General features: G+C 33.7%; 2 long non-coding RNA genes across 2 annotated transcripts; both read left to right on the forward strand.

The window, feature by feature from the left end:
* The first annotated feature begins 248 nt into the window (after positions 1 to 248).
* On the forward strand, positions 249 to 20,017 carry LOC144351978 (uncharacterized). Its single transcript, XR_014926668.1, has 5 exons — positions 249 to 444; positions 543 to 602; positions 19,410 to 19,474; positions 19,570 to 19,626; positions 19,943 to 20,017. It is a non-coding gene; the product is annotated as an uncharacterized LOC144351978 (long non-coding RNA).
* Positions 16,290 to 17,197, forward strand: LOC146733644 (uncharacterized). The gene is made up of 2 exons (XR_014926675.1): positions 16,290 to 16,453; positions 17,019 to 17,197. It is a non-coding gene; the product is annotated as an uncharacterized LOC146733644 (long non-coding RNA).
* Positions 20,018 to 20,317: the final 300 nt, after the last annotated feature.

Consider the following 20,317-nt stretch of genomic DNA (forward strand, 5'->3'; position numbering starts at 1 on the left):
ACATAACTGACCCTAATTAGCATGCATTTAAAAATAAATCACGCGTAGGACTCAGTGCGTTTTGTTGCAATAATCTCTTTCCATCCAGATCGGACGGCATCCTCTCATGCCAATCAACCCACACAATCCCCCCCTCCTCTTCCTAAACTATCGGAGAGCATTTCAAACTCATTGAATATTAATTTAATGTATGCGTGTCATTGGAAGTACGCGTGCATTAAATAGCCAATCACCATCGTTTTAGACCGACACGTGATTTACGTAGAGCACATTTCCATTCGTTCTTTCAGATCAGAGTCGCCGTGCAGTTGACAGGTGAATCCGATTGCTCCCGGCCGTATTGACATGGTGAATCCAAGTTTCCCACATTTAGTATATACTGCCTCGTCGGACGGGCATTTGTACACCCAAGACTTGAGTGTAATAGATCATTCGACTTACAGGGTAAGCTTTTTTTTGTTGTTGTTGTTGTTGTTCTGTCAATGTGTAGGGTGTCGATCAGTCAGTCATGAAAATGATTTTTTTTTTTTTTTTTTGTTTAGTGGAAGCATAACCAGAGTCCCGCACCAGGCGATTTCTCACAGTTAAGGCTGCCAATCAGCGTGAGTAAGTTTTTTTTTAGATTATGTGTTATTTGCTCGACACACCGTCTATACACGGTCTCGTTCTTTGCTCAGCGTTCGCCACAGGGGGTCATTCCAGTTTTTGTCCACACCCCCCCTACGGATGGATATTAAGGTTATGACACCCTATGGATTCAAATCCACCATTCAGGTGTCGGATTTTTGGTAACTAACACACCCCCTGGAAACTACTGATTTGACGTATACGGATGGGTGTGTGAAAAAATTATACCCCTCGGATACACACAAAAACAGAACCCCTCGGAAAAAAAACAGTGTGACTTGCAAGTGGTCTACTTGGGTCTTCAAATTATAAAAGAAAAAGAAAATAGGTGAATTGGGGTGGTATGTTGCGAAAAGCAGTGCAGTTGGAAGGAGTCAATGATTTAGGGGGGGGGGGTCTGCACAACAGAAAAATAGTGTGATGTCATAATATTATGACGTCACCCTGAGGGATGTGTATGTTTGTTGGTAGACAAAATGGTGTTACACCGAATCCCACATTGTTTTGTACACCTGATTTGCAAATCGGTCAGGAAATTAGTTGAATGACTTTTGTCATTGGTGTTTGATTTTTTTTTTATTGTGATATGTCTCTAGTAATTGCAATGTAGAAGTATGTAGTAAATGAAATAAAATTTGTGTACATTAATTTGTGCACTTCAAATTCAATAATGGCGCAACACAGCACAAATACTGTTCACAAAAATGATGTTCAACTGAATGGTCAGGTTATTTGCTGACTGATTCGCAAATCGTGTATGAAGCAATATAGCGCTCAGTGTAAATGCAAAAATATACATCTAGAGTACATATATACATGTAGTGTTATATAATAACATTTTTTTATTGCTCACATTTCTGTTTCCTACTGCTTTATACATAAATTAAGCAAGGTCTAATAATGACTATTGGTAAAACTTTAAAATAATACATTTCAAATTTCAAAGTAAACGGTTCTAAAGTTCTATTATGTTTTATATTTAGTTGAAAGCCCTTTGTAAATAGGTTAATTTGACCCCCTTAACTAAATCCAAAAAAGAAATCCAGGACTACATCTATGGGTTTTGCTTGAAGAATGGCTAAGTAATCAAGTTTTGACAACTTAAATCCCATAATGCATCAGTTGGTAGCTTACCAATATTGGCCTGAGGAGTCTGAAAGCATAAACTAATGAAAAGAAATGTTATGATAACACAGCGAAACTTAGCAAAAAAGTATTGTGATAAGGCCAACAACAAAAAATCAAGTCGGAAAATTTTAAATGTTAATTTAAAATTTAATAGTTGATCCAGCTTTTGCTGTCATGCACACAGCAAACGTGTTCGCCATGTTTGCTACTGCTGTACACATGTACGTACACATGATGACAAACCCGGAAGTGAGAATACTGACAGCGCTAAAACAACCATAGTTTTGTTTGTAATGTAATTGGATGAGAGTTTTAATATTAAATGTCACGTTTTGTAAATTCAATACAATTTTGTGCATTAATAAATGTAGTAAATTATAATGTATAATTAATATTATAATTATAATTAATAATGTATTTACTACAACAAACGTATTGTTTTTGATTCAAAATAATGTTTTTATTTAATTAAGAAAATACTTGGTGCGGCGATATTTTTATCCGTTGGTACAAATGTCAAAATGGCCTGAAATGCAAAAGACGTGTTTGCTCTCCAGACTTTATATAGTATTTGAAACATGTCAGATAAATACAGATCAAACCGAGCCACGTATACCTCCTGGGACCCTGGAGTTCAAACAACGGTCCAGGATTGTTAATTTTTAGAGGAAACACTTTTTTACGGCTTAAAATGGTGAGTTTTTAATATTTGGGCTTATTAAAAAAAAAAATGCGACCCGATATTTCATAATTTTTCGGTCGGCCACTGATGGCAACAGAACAATTTTTTTTTTTGGCCTAACAGTAGAACCTGCCATCAGTACAAAAGTTCATATTGTATTTACAATGTTGAATTGAGACTCCCTAAGTTGTTGAAAACTCAAACCAACTGTTTTCAGGCATTATACTGTACGCTGCATAGTAAAACATATATTTCTGAAATGAGGAAATGATAAATTTTCAAAAAAAATTAAAACATAATACAACTTTAAAACCTAAATGTGCATATGTCAAAAGCTTTATAATTATAATTGAGAACAGTCCTCAATACTTTTGCCCCGAAATGTTGAACCATTTTAGTTTGACTAAACCGCTTTAGTCAGTTTTGATAAGTTGTCCATCTGTACGTGTATTTTTCTGTAGTATGGTACCCATACTCCATACACGCGTACAAAATATCTTGTTTATTTACATGGAATTCAAAAATGTGCTGAGAGATGACCATCGCTCTTTAAACAAACATTAAGCAGAATATTAATGACAACTTCATATTTCAACATAACATTTTTCACTTACGCCTAAAATGATTATTATTAATAGCAACCCTCAAGTAGGACCATATTGAGTAATATCAGATATTTTATAACTAAATTTTCAAAGACAATTACATTGAATAAAAATTACTGAGCGAAGTGCATCAATATTGAGCTTGGCCATCCTTGCATGTTTATAACGTCAAAGGTACATTACTTGGGGTTTGCAACTACGGTGACATGATACCAAGATCCCGATTCAATCTCGCTCTCGTATAAGCGTTCCAACTCAGAAAAATGCGAATGCGCATGCCCGAGGTAACTAGGATACTGAGATATCCAGGTGGATCAAAATAGCTGCTCACGATATGACTGATTACGATAACTATATTTTCTGTACATTTTCGACGTATTACATTTTTTCACTATGAATGTGGTAATACATGTTTTGTTGTTTTATTACAAACCGCCGATCTCATGTCAACTATATGCGAGTTGCAAACCCCAAGTGATGTACCTCTGATAACGTATATAAATTTAAAACTGATCGGGTAAAAATTCTATGAGTTATCCTGCCCACAAATCAAAAGTTATGACCTAGACGCCAACATTTTCCTATTACCATACCTTACCTTCCATGTACACTACAGGCAAGGTAAAAATAGATTGAAAAATTCATTAAAATTGGAAAATTGCAGATACCATACCTATGGGGAGGTTTTAAAAGGGACTATAAAACATTCATTGCAAATATGAAAGCAAACCAGTTGATGGTTTTTGGACAATAGAATGAAAAATAGAAATGTTAGCTTATAAATTGTTTGTCAAACACAGTATGTCTTGGCAAACCTGAACCAAAATGACAGCAAAACTAAAAATCTAAAAATCCTCATCACCAAAATGAATTTTATCACTAACATCTTTATCACTATCTGTGCCATTATCATCATTATAACTGCCATCACCAATATTCCTGTCATTCTCATCCTTATCACTGCCATCATCATTCTTGTCACTTTCATCTTTATCTCTGTCACTATTGTCGTTATCGCTTCCATTATCATATTTATCAATGCCATCCCATTCATCCCTGTCATTCTCATCCTTATCACTGCCATCATCATTCTTGTCACTTTCATCTTTATCTCTGTCACTATTGTCATTATCGCTGCCATTATCATATTTATCAATGCCATCCCATTCATCCCTGTCATTCTCATCCTTTTCACTGCCATCATCATTCTTGTCACTTTCATTTTTATCTCTGTCACTATTGTTGTTATCGCTGCCATTGTCATCCTTATCACTGCAATCCCATTCATCCCTGTCATTCTTATCCCCATCACTATCTTCGCCAACATCCTGATCACTATCATCAACATGCACAGATTTTTTTCTGATACCAGCTATCATCTTTTCCATAACTTCTGCTGGTACATGTATGCTGTCATACATTTCTTGGAGGTTTGCTGAATATTCTTCATTGCTTATGTTTAATTCTGACCTCCGATGTTGCAAAACTTTTCTTAATGCTTCATGTGCTTGGCGAAGTTCAGATAAAGCACTTTTCATATATTCTTCTGCCTTTTGGATTTCTAGTAATTTTGTACCCTTTTTATTTTTTATTTGTTTTAGTGTAGTGTTGATATTTTGAACTTGTTCATCTGCTTTCATCACCCTGCTCACATTTTCAACAAGTGTTCTTGGTTTAAGTTTGGTTTTGGGTTCATGACTGCTGTATTTTAATTTGTCTGCTTGTAATATCAAATATTTAGACTTTTTTAATGTCCATGCCACATCAGCAGCTGCTGATATGGCCACCTTTGACCATTTTCTAATTATTTTATCTCTACACAACTCTTCAACCTTTTCATTAAGGAATCTTCTTCTTAATTTCTCCATCCCAACAGCAGCCCTGATCTCATGAACGGAATAGAGTTTCATTCCCTTGCTACCAGCATATGGGAAGCTTCGTCCAGAAATCTTCAAATATTCATTCAATGTTGGATTTGTTTTTTTCTTTTTTTCTGGTGGTTCCTCTTGGTGACTCTTCTCTCTAAAGGTTGATGGTAGCTCACTTTGTTGGGCAACAACAGTAACGTCTGTGTAATAAAGTAAACAAGTCTGTTTAATGTGAGGGTACTTATTCATATATTATTTACTAATCCAGCAAAGATATTCATACTCTATGCCAGAACATTTTTTTCAACCAAAAATTTAAAAAGAAGTACATTAAATATCAATGCATTCTCAATGCACAAGGCTGAAAATCATACAAAAAAGTATCTCATGTACCTTAAATCTGTAACAGTATGTTAATACTTTAGTCATTACATTAAACAACCTGACAGTCAAAATAACTCTACTGTCTTACCACTGAACAAGAATGTGTAAGATGTAATTGGTGTTCAAACAACAGTGTTCAATCAAGTTCTCTTCACAAGCATTAAGCAGACACTGTCGATATAGTAATGTCCAACATAACGTTCTTTACCAAAAATATTCACTAAAAATCAAAATTTGCATATTTTGACACAAATCTGACCGAGGACATACATGTACCCCAAGTATCATTGCTGCAAATATGAAAGCATGGTTGGACTAAATAGTAAATAGTTTCAGACGAGATGTTAAAAATGTGAAAAGTTCACGCAGGACGCAGACAATGGAGGATCAGTCAACCCATGAGCTCCGCACAGTCATCTTCAATGACAGTGGAGCTGAACAAAATTACTGACTGGCTATAAATTTCAAAAAAGTAGATTAAAATGATTAAACTTCTATCCATGCTAATAGCTTACCTTGATGGTGTTCAGAAAACATCAACATCTTTCTCCTGAACACCATTGTTATTTCAAAATCCTTCAAATCCTGTTCCTCCACCAATTTTAGATCATCAAGTGTGGCAATTCCTAGGTCATTGCTTATTTCTCTTACTCTCATTTGATCTGAATTACTGCAAAAATAGTATTTAATCCATTCTTCCAGATCAGTGAAATCTAAATGGAAAATGTGAAAACAAAGTTAGTGCTTTAGTTGCCATAGAGATCTTAATAATATGTATAAATAAGGGATGAACTGTTTTGTTTTCAGGACATGTCATATCTTGTCAATAAACTTTCCTAGGCCTAATTATTAAACAATTATAATGATGTAAATGCCTCAACTATCGCCAGCAGAGAAGGATTTTTATGAGTGCTATTACATGTACATGTACATGTACAAGTCGTGATTGATTGTTTTGTGGCAACCTGTGTTTTCTTCTAATAATGAAAAAAACATATAAATTACCTGAAAGCCCTTCACTTTTATAATTAGTTCAACTGTACTTTTTTTTGTTTTAGGCTCAGGCATATATGGGTTTGAGATGTGTTTTAAAACTGATATGCTGCAAATATTTGAATACAAAATTCTACAATTGTATTTTTTTTCTAACAAGTAACATTCCTTCTTGCAATATTTTTACACTCACCTATGGATATATCCGTTTTCATGGAATTAAGAAGCCGTTCAATTTTTCTCCTCTCTATCTTCTTCAGTGTTCTGTCATCCAAATCAGTTATTTTCAGAAAATGGAAATCAACATCATTCTTCACACCCACTGCTGTAAACAATTCTTTTTTTCCCAATAGGCCAAACTTTACAAGTTGCTCTGTAAATGGCGTCATGTTCAGTTTTGTCTCTAAGGCTCTGCCAAATGCTAAGTCAAGCTGTGAATGGTGGTAACAACTGAACCAAATGTACCCAAATGTATCCTTCTTGGGCCATTCCATTAGTGCTTGGGTAACTAAATATTTAATGCATGGATTATATTATGCATAAGCATTTGGATTACCCCAAAACACTTCTAAATGCTATCATTTTAAACAGAATAAAAACTATTTGAGAGTTGTTAAAAATTCCAACAGATTATTGCTATTGCTGACACTAAAAAAATAACTTTGAATATTGTTCCCCCCTTCATACACAAATCTTGCAGCCTTGTTACCAGGTTACCAGTACATAGATACAAATTATATAACTACAGTATAGCTGGAGCTGATGACCTGAGAGTCACAGTAAATAGGTAAAGCAGTGCTTCACAATGTTGAGTAATATTTAACTTTGTCAGAAGCATTAGAGGTGATTACTGCATCTTCATCAAGTCTTCATTAAGAAGCATAAAGTTTTTTATTTTTTATCCGAAGAACATACCTTGTACAGTAAGTATATCATTATATTCTTATATATCTTAGTTTTATTACTAAATTTCACATATGCTAAAGCATGAATTCCAAAGTCACTTTTTCTGTTCTAAAAGTATTAAACTACCTTTGATATATTATTATATGGTTGGACTGTTGGTACTGGAAGCGAAAAACCTACCCACACAAAATTACAAAAAGGAAAGTACCATAAAACCTGCATTAGAAACCGCATCCGTAATTTAACTTTAAATTTACAGAAACCTCTGTTGTACTTTACCATTTTAATATTACAGGTTTTACAATGCTTTTATCAACATGAATAATAATTTATCGAACTTTAAAACATGCTAGAAGCATTAGTTTTTCAGTTAAAAAATATTAATTATAGGTGTCGCCTAAATTTTAGCATTTTTCCACAGCACAGAAAAAGATGAAACTAATCAGAGTGCTTTTATTAGAGTCAAAATAAATTATAGCATTATTAAAAACAATTACTATTTTCATTGTAGTATCACAGTATTTGTAATCAGCAACACTGCCACTAGGTTATCATTGTGTTAATATAAATCAACTGAAAAGCCTTTTGGTAAGTATCTGTTTGTCCATTGTATGAACTATTTCTATTTCAGTATGGTGCGATATTGATTTCTATTTTAGTATGCTGCGATATTGATTTCTATTTTAGTATGCTGCGATATTGATTTCTATTTTAGTATGCTGCGATATTGATTTCTATTTTAGTATGATGCGATATTGATTTCTATTTTAGTATGCTGCGATATTGATTTCTATTTTAGTATGATGCGATATTGATTTCTATTTTAGTATGCTGCGATATTGATTTCAATTTTAGTATGCTGCGATATTGATTTCAATTTTAGTATGCTGCGATATTGATTTCTATTTTAGTATGCTGCGATATTGATTTCTATTTTAGTATGATGCGATATTGATTTCTATTTTAGTATGCTGCGATATTGATTTCAATTTTAGTATGCTGCGATATTGATTTCAATTTTAGTATGCTGCGATATTGATTTCTATTTTAGTATGCTGCGATATTGATTTCTATTTTAGTATGCTGCGATATTGATTTCAATTTTAGTATGCTGCGATATTGATTTCTATTTTAGTATGCTGCGATATTGATTTCTATTTTAGTATGCTGCGATATTGATTTCAATTTTAGTATGCTGCGATATTGATTTCAATTTTAGTATGCTGCGATATTGATTTCAATTTTAGTATGCTGCGATATTGATTTCTATTTTAGTATGCTGCGATATTGATTTCAATTTTAGTATGCTGCGATATTGATTTCTATTTTAGTATGCTGCGATATTGATTTCAATTTTAGTATGCTGCGATATTGATTTCTATTTTAGTATGCTGCGATATTGATTTCAATTTTAGTATGCTGCGATATTGATTTCTATTTTAGTATGCTGCGATATTGATTTCAATTTTAGTATGCTGCGATATTGATTTCTATTTTAGTATAGTGTGATATTGATTTCTATTTTAGTATGATGCGATATTGATTTCTATTTTAGTATGCTGCGATATTGATTTCTATTTTAGTATGCTGCGATATTGATTTCTATTTTAGTATGATGCGATATTGATTTCAATTTTAGTATGATTCGATATTGATTTCTATTTTAGTATGATGCAATATCAACAATATATATCATAGAAATATATTGTCTTTTTAGCTCCGCTGTTGACAAATTCAACACAGCGGAGCTGTTCATATTACTGATTGTCCGTCGTCAACTTTACTATTTCAACTTCTTCTTTGAAACCGCAAGTCAGAATGTTTTCAAAATTTATATGCAAGTAAATGTACCTTGGATGGTTCTTTCTCAGATTTGTACATTTCATGTCAAAATCTCAAATTCTTTATTTTTGGTGAATAGTTTTATTATTTTTGGTAAAAAGTGATATTTTCGACTTCTTGTTAAAAAACGCAAGTCTGATTGCTTTGATACTATTCATATTGTTCATTTTCTAAGGATATAGCTCCTATAGCTTAATCATTTTTTTTGGGGTTTCAGATCATGGAAAAAGAACGAGAGAATTTTTTTAAGGATTCACTCATTCGATTAAAAGATGTGGGATCAAAAGGAGGGTTTGACATGCTTACTACACAAACTGTTTTGGAACAAACAGATTATGATTTTGATTTCCCAAATCTATCAATGACCAAGTACAAAGCAAGTAAAAAGCATCTCATCGATAGAGCTGCACAATCACTTTATCCACAAGATTCAGACAAATCCAAAATACCAGTCATGACTACAGGGGATGGGAACTGTTTATACAGAGCAGTATCTATTATACTTTGTGGTAATGAAAGCATGCAAAAAGAGCTGCGTTGCAGAACAGTTTGTGAACTTTCTCTAAATATGAAGTACTATTTGGACCAGGAACGGGCATTAGAAAGTGAAGAAGAAGGAAGTAATTTTATAGTTGGAAATTATGCAAAAGCAATTATGATGTTATCTGATGATAACCACAATTTACGTAACCATGACGGTTTGAAAGAAGCCTTCAAATGTATGGTGTGTGAAAGCACAAAGGATGGATCATGGAGTACTTTTTGGCATATTCTTGCACTGTCTTCTGTTATCAGTAAATGTATCATCTGTGTATATCCTGATATGCCTGGCGTTACCAAGATCAGACGACTACTTCATTGTACTGTAGAACCACGGTCTGGTACAACTTCTGTGTCCCCTGTAACAATTATGTGGAGCAGTACTAATGGAAAGTGGATTCCTCCAGGTAATCGCTGGTGGAAACCAAACCATTTTGTTCCCTGCTTGGAAAAACATAAAATAAAAGCACAAGATGTTTCTCTTGATGGGACTGCAACTTCTTACCAAATAAACAAATCAGCTTACAGTCTATCTGCTAACTTGTCTCCACATACTATTAGCAAAGAATATACAATATCCCAACCTCAGCTTGCAAAGAGAATAAAAAAAGATACATTGTCCTCGATTAACTTGGCAAACAGAAAGCAGGATAAGTCAAGTTCACTGATACAAAATGAATTAAACTTTTCTAGAAATTTAACCAAACAGCTTTCTAATTCAAGTGAAACACAAGTAAAGTCAGAAAATGAGTCACAGGTAAAATCCTTCTCTCAAAGTGCATTCATTAAACACAGACCTACATGTACAGAAAAAACAGTAAAGTGTCCTACCAATTTATCAAGACAATTGGGGGAAGAATTCTACAATAAATCAAATCAATGTAGGAATCAGCAAGCTATTCAGCATTCCCGTGGCAATTCATTAACAAGGACAATTAGTACATGTACTTCAAATAGATATGCAAATATAACTTTGTGTAAACCAAACATTCCACGTTCCATAGAATTTGCTTACCACAGTGCTAAGAAACCTGAGAAGATTAAGCATAAAATGGATCAAACTTGCTTGCCACTATATCTATCAGCCAGACAATATTTAAAGGTTACAGAAAATGCCTGCGATACTGGAAGGAATACACTGAATCAAAAACAACATGTTCATACAGCTGAAAAACCAGAATGTGCTTCCAAGAACGTAATTTTGAAAAGTGATGATCATGATTCCTTAGATGGGAGCAGTATATGCACAGATCCACTTCCAATTGCTGCAAGTTCTAGATTTTACAAATATCAGGCTGATCTTATAGCTGCAAATGCTGCAAGAAGCAGGATGCGCATGTCACGTCCATGTGTTACAATAGGAAATCTGCAAACAGTATTGACCAACAGAACAAATGTATCAGGAAGTTTGATGGAGAACCTGGAAGTGATTCGTGCAAAGATTTGTAAATTAAAATCTAATAGCGGTGAACTGCTTCACCTTGAAGCCATATATGCAGTTGGAGAATATCTTCTGAGATCACCAATTATTTCCACGCAAGAAGCAGTTGTAATATACAGAAATATTAAACAACCTAATATGACAACACCACGCATAGATTCCATAACACTCTATGAAACTCTTGCAAAGCATCTGAATTTAAACCAAATATATATAAGAAAAAAAGCATTTCTGATTGAAGGTAAATATAATATGAATGACGCCATCAATGAAATTCAGAAGATGGCTGAAATGGACAACGCAGAAGAAGCCATCAACCACCATGTGATTGGAAAGATTGGAGGTATATACAAGACAGCCTTAGATTATCTTGACACTAAACGAGATAAAGATACACTGAAATTTCTCCTAGCTAAAATTACTAGTATAAATTTTATGACAAAATTACAGAAAACACAAGATAAAGGTTCATACCAACACTGTTTATATACAGTAGAAGATAAACTCTCTAGATTCAGAGATATTCAGAAAGAACTTGTGACAGACCTTTCAATGCAGGAAAAAAGGAATTTACTACACAGAAGACTCCAGTTTGCCAAACTCCAGAAAATACGACACAGATATAAAAGTGTCCTTGCTGGCCGAAAACTAAAATCAGATATCTTTCCAGATCTTCCTGCACTAATTGAATTCGAATTTGGTGAATGTGATCGTGTTGTGAGATCAGGAGGTGGATTAGAGTCTCATCCAAAACTTACTACAGGAACAAGGTACTTGGCTGGAGACAATAAAACAAAAATGAAAGATGCTAGAGAATCTATAATTGCAACAGCTCCAAAAGACTTTAGTATCAGTTTATCCAGTTGCTATAATTATACCCAGAATTTCAAAAAAGGAACACATCAGGCAAAACAACACCACTTTGGTAATCCTAGCATAAATGCATGCATCTCACTCCATACAGCTCCTCAAACAGCTGTAATTAAAGATCTAGTAATTAATTCACACTGGGCAACAGCAAATGTGAACCACTTCATGGATGAAGCAGCAGAAGATCCCAGCAGTTATTTTATTGACTCCAAAGATGCGAAAGCCGTTATCAGACCAAACCAAACAAAAGGTGGTAAAACCTGGGCCCGCATAGAAGCACCTGATCACAACTATACAGATCACAGTCGTGATTTTAGTGTGATGCCAATGACACATTTGATGTTAAGAACCGAAGTAACCCATAAAAAACAAAAAACCTTAGCTTCAAATTGTACTGACCCTGTTCTCATTGGATTACCAACCACAAAGACACTGCTCAGCTTGAAACGAACAGGAGATAGTGTTACATTCATAAATCTGTCATTTTATGAACCAGAAACTGTTTACCGTGCAATAAATGAAATATTATACATGATGACCATTCCTGCTTTAGACAGACACTTTAGAAACCCTGAAACAGGAAAACTTAAATCGGCTTACACATTTGTTGTTGATAATGGGCCTTCAGAAATGCCACGTAGTCCAATGGTACAACTTTTGTTAGTAAGGCTAAAAAAGCTCCTTGAAGTAGACAAAATCACCCAAGTGTCATTTGCAGAGTATTTCAGCAAAAGGAATCCGGTTGAAAGAGTACATGCAGAAGAAAATAAAACACTTCAAAAGCATGGTCCATTTTACATTGATCAAGGTGTACAACCCGGGAGTGAAGAACACAAAAATGTAATGGAAAGAATGGCAGAAGATGTAAGGCAGTGTTTGACCACAGCAAGCTTTGGAGGAACACCACTTTTACCATTCCGGGGAATTGGAAATGAAGATAATTTTGTCTTCGATGATGAGAAAGAAATGAGAAAATTTCTTTCAATGACTGAACAGAACAAATTGGAGTCAAAGATGACCTACCATCTTAACAACAACAAGATTTTACAAATACTAAATGATGTATGGGGAATAACCACAAACTTCAATGGTCTCTATAGTGAGGATTATGAAATTCTAAGAAATATCAACCCTGATGCAGAATACATGTCCTGGTGTGATAAATATACAGTTTCCATTTACAATGTATCCACAACCGAGAAGAGCTTACAACCCTTACCAGATTTTGTGAGATGGTCAATTGAGGATGGAAGCATGCATTATCTTCCATATGAATTTAGAAGAAATATAGAAGTGGGTCCATGGGATAAAATTCCGGAATTGTTTTTGCCATCAAGAATACTTCAGCATGTCTTTCTTGCCTTGCCACACATTCAAGAAACCATTAAACCGTATATTGCACTGTTATGTTTAGTGTCGGTAGATGACATGCAACAGTACTTAGAAGACTTGAATAAAGTCATGGAAGAAGATTATATTAAAACTATGGTACGAGAAAAGTACAAGTCCCATGCACTCTATTCAAAGACTAAAGAAGAACTTCAGAGTATGTGTAATCAAACTATAATTCCTGGACCAAAACATTTTATGATTGAACAAATTCTGAAGAAGTTAGATGAACCCCTTCCACCAGATCCTCCAGAACACACTGGGGATTTAAATTCTCTGCCAATGAATACTTTGGATGCAATGAAACTTCCAGCTGCCAAGTTAAAAGAAATATTACATTTTCACCAAATTCCAACTGTTGGTTCTAAGGACGAGTTAGCTTTGCGAGTAGTAGCTATTCCACATGGTACGGCGGGAGCCCTCTTCAGTCGTGACATAGGAGTCCTCTTAGATGTAATCACTATAGCAAAACAACTTATAGTTGCTGAGATGGAGTTGTATGTCACAGCCCCAGAGATAAATTACCGGAGAAGAACATTTGCAACAAGCTCTCTACCAAAAATGACACCTGATAGGCCAAGAACAAATGCAGCCTCCAAATGCAAAGATGGAGAACAGATAAGCATCATTCCAAAAGATGACATAATCATAAACCAGTCACTTGTAAATGTATTTGGTGAGCTAGAAGATTACTTAAAATCAGTTTATTCCTTTAAATCATGTAGTACCATACCACAGATTAAAGAATTGGTAAAAATAACTGGCACACGAATCTTAGTGAAGTGGACGGCAGAAGATTGCATGAATGACTGGACTCCTGGTAAGAATTTTCATACTGTAATAATGACTGATTTAATTTTAGGCATTTTTGTATTAAACTTTAAAGACACACATGTAGTATTGTGTTAATGAGACAAAAAAATAATAATTGTGTTGTTCCGGTAATCCTACCCTACCTAATTTTTAATTTTAACCCTAAACTTTTTATTGACGAAATCTGATAATTATATATATTATAACGAGGTTATACAAATTTTTTAAAAAAATCATGCAAAAATGGTCAGTTTGATATACATGTAATTAAATAATAATAGGCAACAATCAACATGGAAAATGCTTCTGGCATCCAGAAAAAAAATTGTATCTCCATAAAAGTAATTATCTATGAATAAAAAAATAAATAAAAATAAAAATACCTGGCTTTAAAAGTCATGTTATCGGAACCACACAACTTTTTTTCTTTGGCCTCAGAGAAAAACACTTAATACATTAATTTCATCTTGTAAACACAATGACAATATTTTAATAGTTTTGTTTACATTTTTAATTGTATGATCATTATGGCCATTCAAAAAAAGTTTTTGTAGAATGAATCAGGTTTAGAAAATGAAAGATTTATCTTCCGGTTTAAGCATATTTGAGTGTAAATCAATGTGGTAATTTTTGACTCTCATGTGCCAAGCACACAATAGAAGTTCTTGTAGTTAGTGTGTGTGTGTTGGTGTAGACGTAGAAGTAGAGCCAGTACTTCAGACATACACAAACATGGGGCTCCACAATGTTTCATAATTTATATTAATATTTAATCGAATTTAAGTCAGGTTTGCGAAGCTTAGGTTTAGTATCGGGGAAGGTATGGTTCAGTTTATATTAATATAATTATACCCAGATACTAAACCTAAGCTTCGCAAACATTTCTATGTTCAGTTACGGGATATTCAACTCTAGTTTAATTAAACTTAATTAAAGTGCAATTCTCCATTGTATTGCATTGTAATTGAGTTTAATTAAACTCCAATTAAAACGCAACACTATATAGGAACGCGTTTTAATCAAGTTCATATCGCAACTATATTAAAAGTTAATTCAACTATATTAAAAGTTAATCCAATGATGGCTCCACAATTCATGGGACACCTGTATGTGTGTGTACGTGTGTCCGTCTGTTCCACTGCTATCTCAAGAACCATACATCGGTTTTTGATGAAACTGTGCAGATTTGATTAGGTTTTGGTAGAAAGCCATGCATATTAATTACCTAATTTGCATAATAATTAGCTATTTTTTAGCTGTTCCACTGATATCTAAAAAAACACTCATTGGATTTTGATGAAACTTGGTACATAGATGCCCTGAGCTTATGCTCGGATTTGATTAGTTTTTGGTAAAAATCCATGCATATTAATTACCTAAATTTGCATGACAATTAGCTAATTTTTAGCTGTTTCATGACTGTTCTACTGATATCTAAACAACCACTCATTGGATTTTGATGAAACTTGGTACATAGATGCTCTGAACTAATGCTAGGTTTTGATTAGTTTTCGGTGAAAATTCATGCATATTAATTACCTAATTTGAATAATGATTTTTTTTTTCAACTGATCTCTCAAGTACTAATCATCGCATTTCAATGAAACTTTGTACATGAATGCTGTAGGACAATAGACAGACCTGATTAATTGTGGGTTAAAATCTGTACATATTAATTACCTAATTTGCATAATTGACCAATTTTAAGCTATACTGATACTGACACTTATATCTGAAGTACTAATTATTCCATTTCAATGAAACTTAGTACAAAGATGCTCTAGGACAATGTACAAAGCTGATTAGTTTTGGGTTAATATCTGAGCATATTCATTCTCTAATTAGCATAATAATTCAAAATTTTTTGGTTCTAATCACATTTCACAATAAAACCTGGTACATAGATTGTCTGTTACATTGCGCAGGCCTCATTAGTTTTACACTCAAATCTGTTTATATTAATTTTCTGATTTGCATAATTAGTTTTCATCTTTTCCATCAATATCTCCAGTACAAGTATTTTCAAATTATTTTTAATGTGTTTCCATTACTCTCAGCACATGGGAGTTCTTTCTAAGCTTTCTTTGATTTATGATTGTATTTTGCTCTGTATTGTTATCAACAGGTTGGTATCCAGCAACTGTAACTTCATTCAATGATAAAACAGACAAAATCAACATTGTATATATCAGTGAGCCAGAACATGAATATCAATTAGACACATCAACCATCAGTCATGACAATGTGAGACTGACAAGGACAGAGTTTAAAAACTATAACTTATTTGATCAAGTGATTGAAATTGGAACAAGAGTACTCATCAAATGGGATAAAGACGAAATTGGTGATAGCAACTGGAGACCAAGTATGTAGCAAATGAAAAAAGAACTGTGCCAATAATCATCCCTAATAAATTAATACCAACCCTCTAAGCATATTGATTCATCCCTTATCTAATTACATTTTGATGGATACTGCTATTTTATGGTGTAATAATTTCAACTTGCAATTGGTATTAATCCTAACCTATCATGCAAGCTGCTTGTCTTACTAATTTTGGAGGCCCAGAGCCCCCTTTCATATCCATTTACTGATAGTTTCTTTTGTATGGGCATCCCCATGCTTGTTTATTTGCTGACAAGTTTAAATTTGTTTTATTTTTTAGGAAAAACAATATTTTTGACTTTTTCTCTGAAATCACCAGTGGATTATTTTCGTATTCACTATGTAGTTAGGAGAGTTGCTTGTTTTCATTTTTTTTAATGAAATTTTCCATAGTTATCCATTTCAGTTCAGCAATACAGATAGTATTAATATACATATCAGTCAGCATATTTTTTCAGTCACTTGTGCCACTGTTCTCGTAACTCAAGTATGGTATCGTTTACACCTATGTTAAAATGTATTAATATATTACTTTTTTCTTACAGCTTGGTATGTTGCAGAAGTTCAGTCATATGACCCTGATGATGATGAGATTAATGTTATTTATGACAAAGAACCAGATGTCACATATTGTCATCCAGTTACACCATATCTGTTTAAAGGCAAAATTAAACTTTCACGAGCTCTTTTTCCATAAACTTTGGTATATTTAGTAAAAGAAAAATTGTTGAAAAAAGGAGATGAAATTTTCTTTATACACAATGTACAAGAAATTCGCTGCATTTTTTTTTTCAAGCGATTGTTTCGTTCACAGCATATGCGAAACAATTCTTTGTCTGTAATATATGCTTCGTCTGTAATATTTTGTTTTACGTCTTCAGAATTTAAGGATATAGCAGTTTCAGCATTCAGTAGTCAAGCTCGTGGGCATTATCGAATGTCACCCATATTTGTTTATAAGAATTTGACTTGAATTGTTACGAAAATCACAGATTGCTGCCGAAGGCGTTCGTAATATGCTAATGCATTATAATCCTCACTACGCTAAGAGGAAACTGTCCTCCTTGATCCATTCGGCAAATAAACTCCCTGATCTATGTACAAACAGCGGCGACCATCCTGGTACCTTTGATCTAAGCTTGGCTGTGACTCCTTTGCTTTTTACCTCCATGACTATAGTAATGTATCACATAATCAAACAGAAATTATGCATTGATGTTCTAGGATTATATAATGTGTATTATGTACCTGTTGATGTTACATCATTAGTTGACGTTAGCAATAAAAGTATTGCTTTAGGATTAGAAGGAGGGCAACTTAAGCTTCTTTTTACCTGTGACATCATGACCTAGTTTTGGTACTTGGAATTTGTAAAATGTGGGGCAGCTGTAAAATATTGTGGATTGGTCAGTATGCATTCAGGGAAGGGAAAGGGTTATAAACACATCATTGTTGTGGAACAGAAACTTGTAGGTGATGAAATTGCCCCCTTAATCAATTGGCATGAATGAGGGATGAACCAATATGCTTGGTGGGTGAGGGTGTCATTCTATGTTATGACAGGCTTGTTAGGTTAGTCATTACATGTATTACTAGCATGTTGACAACAAAAGTATGGTCAAAAATGTTATCTCTACACAAATGATTCAGTATCTCACAGGACAAAGCTATAATTAAAGTTTCACTTTATTTAAAGCTGTTAACTGGATTGTTTTTTATATTTATGAATGTACATGTATACCTGTCTGCAATTGCATATTTGATAATTTCTTCACAAGTTCGTCAAGTTTATCATTTCGATTGATTGAATTTTGGCATGTTATATTCACTTTAAGGTTAATATTGCCTTTGTCACACTCAAAGGAAATTGTATTAGTTTCAGAGATACCAAATTACACACATAAATCTATAGTGTTTTGTGATTTTTATTTTATTGTTTTTATATGTATCAGAGGTGTCTGTAGTTGTGGCTATAATGCCATTTTTGTGCAACTAAAAAAATAAAGACACTGGTAATAGTACTTTTTTTGGATATCATAATAGTTTGGTTAACATTCACAAAAAATTTGTACTGGGTGCGTGCATTCATCCAAGCTATCCGTCTAGCATGGTCATTTTCTATCAGTCTCCATAGTAACAGGCCATTTTATAGGAATTTGTTTTTTACAATTTTATTGACTGTTTCTATCCCCCCCTTTGTGATTGATGTAAACATGTGTCATTGGTAGACACTAATTATAAAAGAAATGAAAGTCTCTTTAAAACTAAAACAGTAACCTTCAACAATATTTTGGCTCTCACAACCCCACCATCTGTTACAATATTATCAAAGTTTAACAAAATGTTGATTGAGAATGAGTAAATGGAATACCGGTAACTTAAAATATAAACTTGTGTCTTTAATTACAGGGATCTTTTTAGTAATATGCAAACCTTCTTTAATAATCATCTGTTTAACACTGAGGGTTTGCACTCCAGAGAGATTTGACTGGTTGCAAAAAGTGGAGTAAAAAACAGTGGTACAGCCATGTATAACTGCATGCATTTTAAAAGGGAGTACACCTTCCCACAGGTCTCTTGGCCGAGTTTTTTTTTTTTTACAAACCTACCCCTTGGAAGCTTAAAAATTACGACCGCATGGATTTACATCATCTGTGGGAAGTGTGGATAATAGGAAAAAAAAAATAATCAAAAATATGACCCCCCTCGGAATTAAATCATCTGTAGGGGTGTGGATATACAAAAAAAAAATTTCAAAAATATGACACCTCTCGGAATTGAACCATCCATACTTTTTGTAGAAATATTACCCCTCGGATTTAAACCATCCGTAGGGGGGGGTGTGGACAAAAACTGGAATGACCCAGAGCACAGTATTTTGTTTTGTTTTGATCTAGAAATTGAAATATACGTTTTATTTATTCTTTGTTCGATAGAATACTGCTATTCTCAGCCCGGAACTTTACATGGACGCTGTTAAATCTTGGCCTGTAAAAACAAGGTGGGTTTTTGTTTTGTGTTTTATATTTATTTTAAAAAAAATCGTTCGATCATTCAGAAAAATAACGTTAACTTTTTTTTATTATTATTTTACAGCCATATTGCGTTATTGTTACCAGTTTATGAAGCCCGGAATGACTGTTGTCGAATAATGTAAGTTTTTTTTGTTTTGTTTTTTAAGCTTCGCTTATCATACAACTTTTTCGATGACTTCTTCTTTTGAAAAAAAACTACAAGCCTGCCAGTGTGAATGCAATTTGTTCATTTCATGATGATGTCTTTTCTGATGAATAGTTTTGGTTAAAAAAAAAAACATAAAAAAAACAGCTATAAATGTTGTTCATTTTCTAAATTTCAGTTCTTTATATTGAAATTATTATAATAGCGGAGCTATCTCGGGCCATATGCTTCTTCGAAATTTGTGTTCGTTGCACTAATATATCTATCTATCTATCTCTCTCATCTACAGGTAAATCGAATTCGGGCGGTTCAAGAAAGAAAAGTATGTTTATTTAAAATAAAAACAAAACAAAAAACAGAACAAGTAACATAGTACGTTTGATTATTAGTATTGTATTCTCAAAGACGGAGCAATGTCAAAAAAAAACACAAAAAAAACAACACAAAAAAACAACAACAACAACACCTCGGCTTATTTACTTACTTCCCGTTCGCCCGTCATTGAGAATCTGTCTGTATACTAGTGCATTTTTGAATTCTGGTGGCAAGAAAAAACGTTCCCACAGAATTTAAAAAAAAATGAATGCGAGATCGGTCTGAATACTTTCCACGTGGCGATGAACTCCCCCCATCCCTTCCTCCCTTCCTCCCTGTCCCCAATATG

Source organism: Saccoglossus kowalevskii, chromosome 16 (assembly GCF_978046115.1).
Source record: "Saccoglossus kowalevskii chromosome 16, keSacKowa6.1, whole genome shotgun sequence".
NCBI classification, from domain to species: Eukaryota; Metazoa; Hemichordata; class Enteropneusta; family Harrimaniidae; genus Saccoglossus; species Saccoglossus kowalevskii.